General features: G+C 38.2%; 1 pseudogene; it reads right to left on the reverse strand.

Moving 5' to 3' along the window:
- Window positions 1-434: 434 nt before the first annotated feature.
- On the reverse strand, window positions 435-6,394 carry LOC148199330 (uncharacterized; annotated as a pseudogene).
- Window positions 6,395-9,466: the final 3,072 nt, after the last annotated feature.

Raw genomic sequence — 9,466 nt, forward strand, 5'->3', positions numbered from 1 at the left:
GATGCAGCGGGAAGTAGAATCCAAAGATGGCAGCGGAGATGCAGAGTGAAAAGGCAGTAGCGTAAGTGATGGTTGAGGAGCTGTTTGGGAGGTGGAGAACTAGCTCAGGCGGCCTTCCACTGGAAGGAAGCTAGATGGAGAAGGGAAGCTCATTGGGATGACTTTTGGGCAGAGTTTTAGGTGCTGGAAAATGCATCAGCAGATTAAAATTCAATATTCTCAAAAGTATCTTTACAAGGGTGGCTACCATGAATTTATGTGATCCATGGAGCTGCAACGAGTAAGAAAGGGAATGACCCATGTGTAAAATGTGAAAGATTTATGAAAAATGTGCTTAAAACTAAAGCAGCACGTGAGCTAATGGTGTTGAGGGGCGGAGGTGCTGTTGTGGTGTGCTTAGCAAAGAGTGGTGGTGCAGCTAGCAATTTTGACCATCAACTGGACAGTTTTACCCCTTCTCTTGGTGTCTCCAAATTCCACTTAAATTGAAGGAAAAGAACGTGTCTAGTTGTGTCCATATCTTCAAGCTCTTCTTGAATTCTTCTAGCCATACTTCTAGTGATGGGTCCTTGCCCTAAGTCATCATCTCCTTCCCCTTGAAGAGGATTTGTCCTCAAATCTAAATCATCATCTGTATCAACTCCTGCAAAAGGAAGAAGATCAGTAACATTAAAAGTAGAATGGACACCATATTCTGATGGAAGGTCTAATTGATAAGCATTATTGTTGACCTTCTTAAGGACTTTAAAAGGACCATCTCCTCGAGGACTTAATTTGGACTTCCTTTGAATAGGAAATCTTTCCTTTCGAAGGTGAAGCCAAACTAAGTCACCTTCATTGAAAATGACTTCCTTTTTACCCTTATTATGATACTTAGCATATCTCTCACTTTGTAGTTGTATTTGATTACTAATCCTCTCATGAAAAGTTTTAATGAATTTGGATTTAGATATTCCCTCTTTATGAACAAACTCATGTGAAGAAGGTAAGGAAATCAAATCCAGAGGTGTGAGAGGATTAAAACCGTATACAGCCTCAAAAGGAGATATTTTAGTAGTTCGATGAACTACCCTATTATAAGCAAACTCCACATGTGGAAGATACTCATCCCAAGATTTGTGGTTACCCTTGAGGACTACTCTTAATAGAGTGGATAGAGATCTATTTACTACTTCAGTTTGACCATCTGTTTGAGGATGGCAAGTAGTAGAGAAAGACAGCTTAGTCCCTAATCGAGACCATAAGGTTCTCCAAAAGTGACTAAGAAATTTTGAATCTCTATCAGAAATGATGACCCTAGGTAGTCCATGAAGTCTAACCACATCTCGAAAGAATAACCTAGCCACATTACTTGCATCATCTATCTTGTGGCATGGTATAAAATGAGCCATTTTGCTAAAACGATCCACAACCACAAAAATAGAATCAAAACCCCTTGATGTTTTGGGTAGTCCTAAGACAAAATCCATGCTAATATCTTCCCAAGGAGTTGAAGCAATGGGTAAGGGAGTGTAAAGACCATGAGGCATTGCTCTAGATTTGGATGTTAAACAAGTAATGCACTTGAAACAATGCCTTTGGACTTCTCTCCTCATGTGGGGCCAAAAGAATTTCTCTTTTAGCATGCTTAAGGTTTTATCAACCCCAAAATGCCTCATCAACCCTCCCTCATGCATTTCTTTGACAAGGAGTTTTCTTTGTGAGCCTTGGGGTATACAAATTTTGCCCTCTTTGAAAAGATACCCATCTCTCACATAGAATCCTACTTGTGGCTTTTGCAAACATTCCTCATATAAGGTGACAAAGTCACTATCTTGAGTATACAATTCTTTTATGTTATCAAACCCAAGAATTTGAGCTCCTAAAGTGGCTAGTAAGATATTTCTTCTTGACAAAGCATCTGCCACTATATTAGCCTTTCCTTTCTTGTATTTGATAACATAAGTGAACTGTTCAATGAATTCCAACCACCTAGCATGTCTCTTTTGCAACTTGTGTTGGCTCTTCAAATATTTTAGTGATTCATGATCACTATGAATAATAAACTCCTTGGAAACAAGATAATGTTCCCAAGTTTGAAGAGCCCTCACAAGAGCATAGAGCTCTTTGCCATAGGTGGGGTAATTACAAGAAGCACCATGAAGTTTTTCACTAAAATAAGCAATTGGGTGTCCTTCTTGTAATAACACAGCACCTATTCCGTGTCCAGAAGCATCACATTCTAACTCAAAAGTTTTGGCAAAATTTGGAAGAGCTAGAATGGGAGCTTGAGTGAGCTTCTCTTTAAGTAGCTCAAAAGCCTTTTGTTGTTTGTCTCCCCAAATGAATGTAACATCCTTTTTCACCAATTCATTGAGAGGTGAAGCTAGACTAGAGAAGTTAGGCACAAATCTTCTATAAAAGCTTGTCAATCCATGAAAACTCCTAACTTCTCCTACATTCTTTGGAGTTGGCCATTCTTGGATGGCCTTTATTTTCTCAGGATCAACATGGACCCCACTTTTATTGACTACAAAACCGAGAAAGATGACACTATCAACACAAAAGGTGCATTTGTCAAGATTTGCAAACAATTTATTGGTTCTAAGAATTATTAGAACAGCTCTCAAATGTTTTTCATGATTCTGCAAATCTTGACTATATACCAATATGTCATCAAAATAAACAACTACAAACTTCCCAATGCAATCCCTTAAAACATGATTCATAAGTCTCATGAATGTACTTGCGGCATTTGTAAGACCAAAAGGCATTACTAGCCACTCATATAACCCAAACTTAGTCTTAAAAGCAGTTTTCCACTCATCACCTTCTTTGATTCGAATTTGGTGATATCCGCTCTTAAGATCTATTTTTGAGAAAATTTGAGCCCCATGTAATTCATTTAACATATCATCAAGTCTAGGGATGGGATGTCTATACTTTATTGTGATGTTGTTGATAGCCCTACAATCACAACACATGCGCCACTTCCCATCCTTTTTGGGCACCAACAACACAGGTACAGCACAGGGGCTGAGGCTCTTTTGAACCAAACCCTTATCTAGTAATTCTTGGACTTGTGACTCAATCTCTTTGGTTTCTTGGGGATTAGTCCTATAGGCAGGCCTATTAGGAAGAGTTGCCCCTGGCATGAAGTCAATTTGATGTTCTATTCCTCTTAATGGTGGAAGCCCATTTGGAATTTCTTTGGGAAATAGATCATCAAATTCCTTCAAAAGTTTTTGTATTGAAAGAGAAAGAGTAGTAGTCTGAGTTTCACTAGATGTGCAGGTGAGTGTTCCTTGGCAAAGAAGAAGGTATGAAGGTTGCTCAACTTGAAGTGTATTGTTTAAAGTCTTTTTATTTAAAAGAACTTCATGTTGAGTGACCTTGTGGGAAGGAACACGGGACTCTATCACCTCTCTTTCTTCCCTAATGACTACACCGCTCTTTTGTTTTGGAATTTTTTTCTTTTTTTGTTTCTTTTCCTGATCCCTAGCGGACTTCATTTGTGCTTGATCTTATGCCACTTGAGTAGGTGTCAAAGGTTGAAGCACAAATTTCTTGTCTTGTTTGTGCACAGTTATGGTATTGGTAAGACCATGGTGTATAGTGTTATGATCAAATTGCCATGGTCTTCCCAATAGCACATGGCAAGCTTCCATAGGAACTACATCACAAACAACTTCATCTTTGAAGTTCCCTATGGATAGAGCCACTTTAACTTGATTCTTGACTGTAATGTCCCCATCTTCATTTAGCCAATGAAGTCTATAAGGTTTGGGATGGAGTATTACAGCAAGATTCAGCTTTTCAACTAGTCTGGTACTACAACAATTGCAGCAAGAACCACTATCAATAATGAGAGAACAATAGTTTTCTTGAATTTTACATCTTGTATGAAAGATGTTCTCTCTTTGTGATAGTTGTTCCAGACTTGGTTGACTGCTAAGCACCCTTCTCACTATGAGAAGTTGACAATCATCCGCAAACACTTCCTCTTCTTTTTCCGTTTCACTCTCACTTCACTGGTGGGGGATTCACTTTCACTGCTATAGATGTCCTTTCCCTTTAAAAGAATGGTTCTTTTAGTAGGACATTGAGCAGCTATATGACCCCTACCTAAACACTTGAAACACTTTATATCACTTGTGCGAGTGTGTGAAGATGACTCTTTGTTTGGTTTTTCAACTATTTCGGCTAGAGGTTTGAGGGGTTCTTTTGCTTTAGTAAATTTCGGCTCAAAGGGAGACTGAAATCTTTTGGCAGAAATTTTCCGCTGATTTTGTTGTTCTACCTTTATACACATTTGAACAAGTTCATTCAAATCTCTATAAGGTAGAAGTTCAACTTTATCCCTTATGTCCAAGTTTAACCCACTCAAAAATCTAGCTAAAGTAGTTTCCTCTGCCTCTGTGATCCCTGCTCTCATTATATATAGCTCCATTTGTTGTCTATAGCCTTCAACAGACATAGACTTTTGTTGCAACCTTTGGAGCTTATCCATAAGTTCCCTTTTATAGTAAGAGGGAATGTGCCTTTTCTTGAGAGCAGTTGTGAGTTCATTCCAATATTTAATGGGAGGGAGTTGTTGTCTCAGTCTCTCTTTGACTAGAGCAGTCCATGATGCACAAATTTATGATCACCAAAATATGATGTCACAAACTTGATTAACAATCGGCAAGTATGACTGAATCGTTTCAAATTATAAACTCGGTAAGACCAAGTATCGTTCTCCCAAAGGACTCACGGCCCAGTTTAGTTATGTGATTTGTTGATTAGCTAAGACTTATGAACAAAATAAGTGGAGTTTAATATGCAAAAGACGAAAATAAACATGTATGCATGAGGTTGATCAATGGATAAAACAAAAGACAAGCACTTTCAATGAAATATATTGATGAATATGTTGTTGGGGGTCAATTTCATCTTATCCAGTCTCATATATTTTAGGAATTCAACATTCAAGTCATCATTGTTAATGCCACTCTCTAAATTACCTTTCAAGAAGGCTTCTCCCTAATTACGAGTTCATACGATTCCTAGCATTCCTAATAATTAGTTTTTTTAGCACAGGAGCTTAAGGCAACCAATATACTATTAGGAGAAATTCCCCGGATCTAGACTTCCCCGGATCTAGACTTCCCCGTACGTTCCCGTATCGACAAAATCAATAATCATGCATTGAATGAGTTAAACAAAGCAAGCATTGAGCAAAGAGGAAAAACCCTAACTAATGATGAAAGAAAGCATAAGTCTTAGATTAAGATGCAAGCACAAATTCCATATATGAGAGCTTCAAAAGATTACATTGATTCCCCAACAAACATACAAGGTTTAGTTCACCATATTCATGGTGAACCTAGATGAATAATAATGAAAGAATGAAAGAGATAGAAAAACCCGAGAGAGAGAAGAGGAGAGCTGTCACCATCTCCCAATCTACCCCAAGGGGTGGAAGAGAGAGTGTTTGCTTCGTTTCAGCCAAAGATACAAACCCTAGGACGTGCAAGTCCTTAAATAGGGCATAAAAATAACATAAAACAAGTCCAAGCCCATAAAAACAAAAGAAAACCGGTCCAAGCCCACTTAGAATGGCGCTCAGCGGTATTTTACCGCTGAGCGGTACTAGCGCATGATCCATTTTGCCCCCCAGCTGCTATTTTGCCCCTCAGCGGTGATTTCGGCACCCGAAAAGTGCCGCTCAGCGGTATTTTTCCGCTCAGCACCACTCGGTCAGACTTTTTCTGCGTTCTGGTTGGTTTTTCAGCATTCTGGTTGACTGGTTGACTTTTCTAGTTGACTGGTTGACTTTTCTGGTTGACTGGTTGACTTTTCTGGTTTCTGGTTGACTTTTCAGCACTCCAATCATTCGGTATTTCAATTCTTCTTTCAAATCATTCAATTAGCCTACAAAATCAAGGGAATCTTGCACAAAACCATTAAATTCACTTTCAACTCTCTTATTCTCAAAACTAAAGCAAAAATATGAGTTCAAGCTAGTTTCTAAGTCTTAAAGGTTGCTTTTGGTATCAAATTTAAGCATAAAAATAACGGTTTTTCAACCGTTATCAGTCCACCAATACATTGCATACCCTTGAAAACTAAGGGTAGCTAGAGAGACTTTCCTTTCCTCCGACACTTGTTGATAGGCAAATATTTACTCTACTTTCATTTCCCAGTCAAGGTAAGCCTCAATGTTATCTTTCCCATGAAAATGAGGCAATACCACATTGACTTCCTTAGGAGGAGGAGGAGGATTTTCATAGTCACGCCTATGCCTTCTTGATGAAGAAGGATAGTAATCTCCTACTCTTATGTTTTCTTGCTCACTTTGGGATTCTCCACTCATGCTTCTCTCCCTATATTGAACTTGTTCATCTCTTAGCATTTTCAACTCATTAGTAACCATGGCATTGTGCAATTCTCTTTGAATCTTTTCTTGCCCTATTTTCCTTTCAATTTCTTTGAGTTGATTGACAAGAGTTTGAAAACAAAATTGATCTTTAGGTTCCTCATTAATTCTAGGGGAATGTCTTTCAGACATTTTATGAACTTAAAAATTTTCTTGAAGTAAAGACTAAGAGAGTTCACTTGAGGGCAATATTCCAGGTAAGAGAGGTGGACCTTGTAGGTCACTTAAGTACCAAGTCTTGCCTTGCCAAATATGTCCTTAGTTACTTTCTAAAAGTCTTTAAATCAAAATCACTTCTAAATTCACTAAATATATGGAGACACAAACAAACACAAAGAAAGAAAACCTTAGACTCTAAGGACGGACTCTAAGACTTCCTATGCGAAACTTGCAAAATTAAAACGAAATTAAAGGTGAGGTCTCCTAGGTGAGGCTTAGACTTTTTAGATCTAAGACACACTCACCGTCTACCAATTTTAAAATGATGAGACTTTAAGTCAAGTTAGCAAATGAGGGAAGAACACTTATGAGCTCTTCCACTTCACTTGCTTGAAATGGCCAACTTACAAGAATGGAAAAGAAAATAAAAAAAAACAATACAATGGAAACAACAAAAAAAATTTGGAAGAACACAAGGTAGTTTAATGTGGTAGCTTTGGTTGCTCTCAAACAAGAAATGAATCAGAAGTGATTCATGCAAATCTTTCAACTGCAGAGTGAAAATATGCTGCTGTTTGCAGCCACCAGAATTTAAGACCAGTGAAAAACGTGGTCCTGCTGCACCAAAGATCAACTCCAAAGTTGATCTTTCCTTGCTCCAATCCACTGCCTAAGATGCTACCAGTGTTGTAGGACCACCTGAGATACTTATGCACCCAACAAAGAGCTCAAAAGAACCACCATCAATCAGTTTCGAGTGTAGAAAAGAAACAACTCTGCTGCTGCCAAAAATTTGCAGAACTAGAATGCACAACTGTGATTTGATCAAACAGCTTATGTGCAGAATTTTCAAACAATTCAAATCAAGCAATTAAAGGTTAGCAATAATGGGTGGCACTCAAAATGATCTTAGGAAAGGCTCTAGAGTGCATTTAAAAAGCAAATAAACGAATACAAGTTGCATATACAGCTAAATCGAGCTCAATTTCCAAATAGGCAAAACTGTTCGATGAAATGCCTAAGAGAAATTCTGATACTGGTACATAATTGGTAATTCAGAATTGGCACTTGTTTTGATTAGCTTTTTAAGAGTGCTTGTTCTCATTTTCTTTCTTTACATTTGAGATTTCTTTTAAGGCAATTTGATCAAGCTTTTGCTACCAATTCTCACTCAATCATAGATGTACCAAACCAGCAAACATTTATGCAGAAAAGAGCAACTTGTTTTCAGAAAAATGTTGAAAATTTGGTGGTTTGGCTAACAATTTTGCACAAACAAGCTTGAACACTTAATTTTATGACTTGAGCAACTTTGTTTTATCAAATGGAACTTGTATAAGCTGCCAGCCGAGGCTAAACACTTGTAACTCAAAAATTCACTGTATGAGTTGCTCTTTAACACCAAAATTGGTACAATTCACCAACCAAATTTTCACAGAAGATTCAAATTGAGCTGAAAACAACTTTTATGACTCTAGGACAGTGATTGAAAGTTGAACAATACGCTAGGAATGACTGAAAAGATGTCCAACGGGGATTTCTAAATTGGACAGATTCAAAAACAAAAAAATTCAGAAGCAACAATCAAAGAGAGGTGCAGTTCGATCAAGCTGCTTGAATGAGTTATGGATTCTGCAGAATGGTGCAACCAGATTGATTGTCTTGGACAATTCATTGTTCATATGGTATGCACACATCACATTACAGCAACTCAAACATCGCCAATTTTAATTTCACACGGTGCATTTCAGAAAACAAATTTTAAATCAAATTTAAAACAGATTTGAATTTTGCGTTAACTGGAACTGCACTGTGATGGAATTCAAGATGCACTAAGCTCATTCATCATTGCTCTTGTGATGTGCATCTATTGAAAAACCATTCCAGATATGCAGATTCACCCAGGCACCAACTTACTCAGAATTTTGACAAAATTACAGCAAATGCACATGATTGGACATGACTGAATAAGATTGCAAAATTAAAATACTCAAGACAAAGATTGAACCGATTAAAATGATGAAATAAATCAAGTAAAAGCTGGAACAAAGAAACGATGTAAATGAAAACTACTGGAATTAAAGTTGCAATGAAACAGTGTGTACAAAATGAAGAACACGAAGGAAATGGTGATGACAGAATGAAGTAACAATTGACTTAGCTGGAGTGTGATGCAGAACCAAAGCTCTGAACACCACTTGATGAAGTTGCTCCAACGAGAATGATAGATTGGATGCAGCGGGAAGTAGAATCCAGAGATGGCAGCGGAGATGCAGAGTGAAAAGGCAGTAGCGTAAGTGATGGTTGAGGAGTTGTTTGGGAGGTGGAGAACTAGCTCAGGCGGCCTTCCACTGGAAGGAAGCTAGATGGAGAAGGGAAGCTCATTGGGATGACTTTTGGGCAGAGTTTTAGGTGCTGGAAAATGCATCAGTAGATTAAAATTCAATATTCTCAAAAGTATCTTTACAAGGGTGGCTACCATTAATTTATATGTGATCCATGGAGCTGCAACGAGTAAGAAAGGGAATGACCCATGTGTAAAATGTGAAAGATTTATGAAAAATGTGCTTAAAACTAAAGCAGCACGTGAGCTAATGGTGTTGAGGGGCGGAGGTGCTGCTGTGGTGTGCTTAGCAAAGAGTGGTGGTGTAGCTAGCAATTTTGACCATCAATTGGACAGTTTTACCCCTTCTCTTGGTGTCTCCAAATTCCACTTAAATTGAAGGAAAAGAACGTGTCCTGTTGTGTCCATATCTTCAAGCTCTTCTTGAATTCTTCTAGCCATACTTCTAGTGATGGGTCCATGCCCTAAGTCATCACTTAGGGTATAAAAATACCCTAATGGGCTCGAGTTCTGCTAAGGGGCAACCTAAGCCCATTTTACGATACCACCGCTCAGCGGCACTTTCA

This window comes from Vigna umbellata, chromosome 4 (genome assembly GCF_029865625.1).
Source record: "Vigna umbellata cultivar VRB3 chromosome 4, Vumbellata_1.0, whole genome shotgun sequence".
NCBI lineage: Eukaryota > Viridiplantae > Streptophyta > Magnoliopsida > Fabales > Fabaceae > Vigna > Vigna umbellata.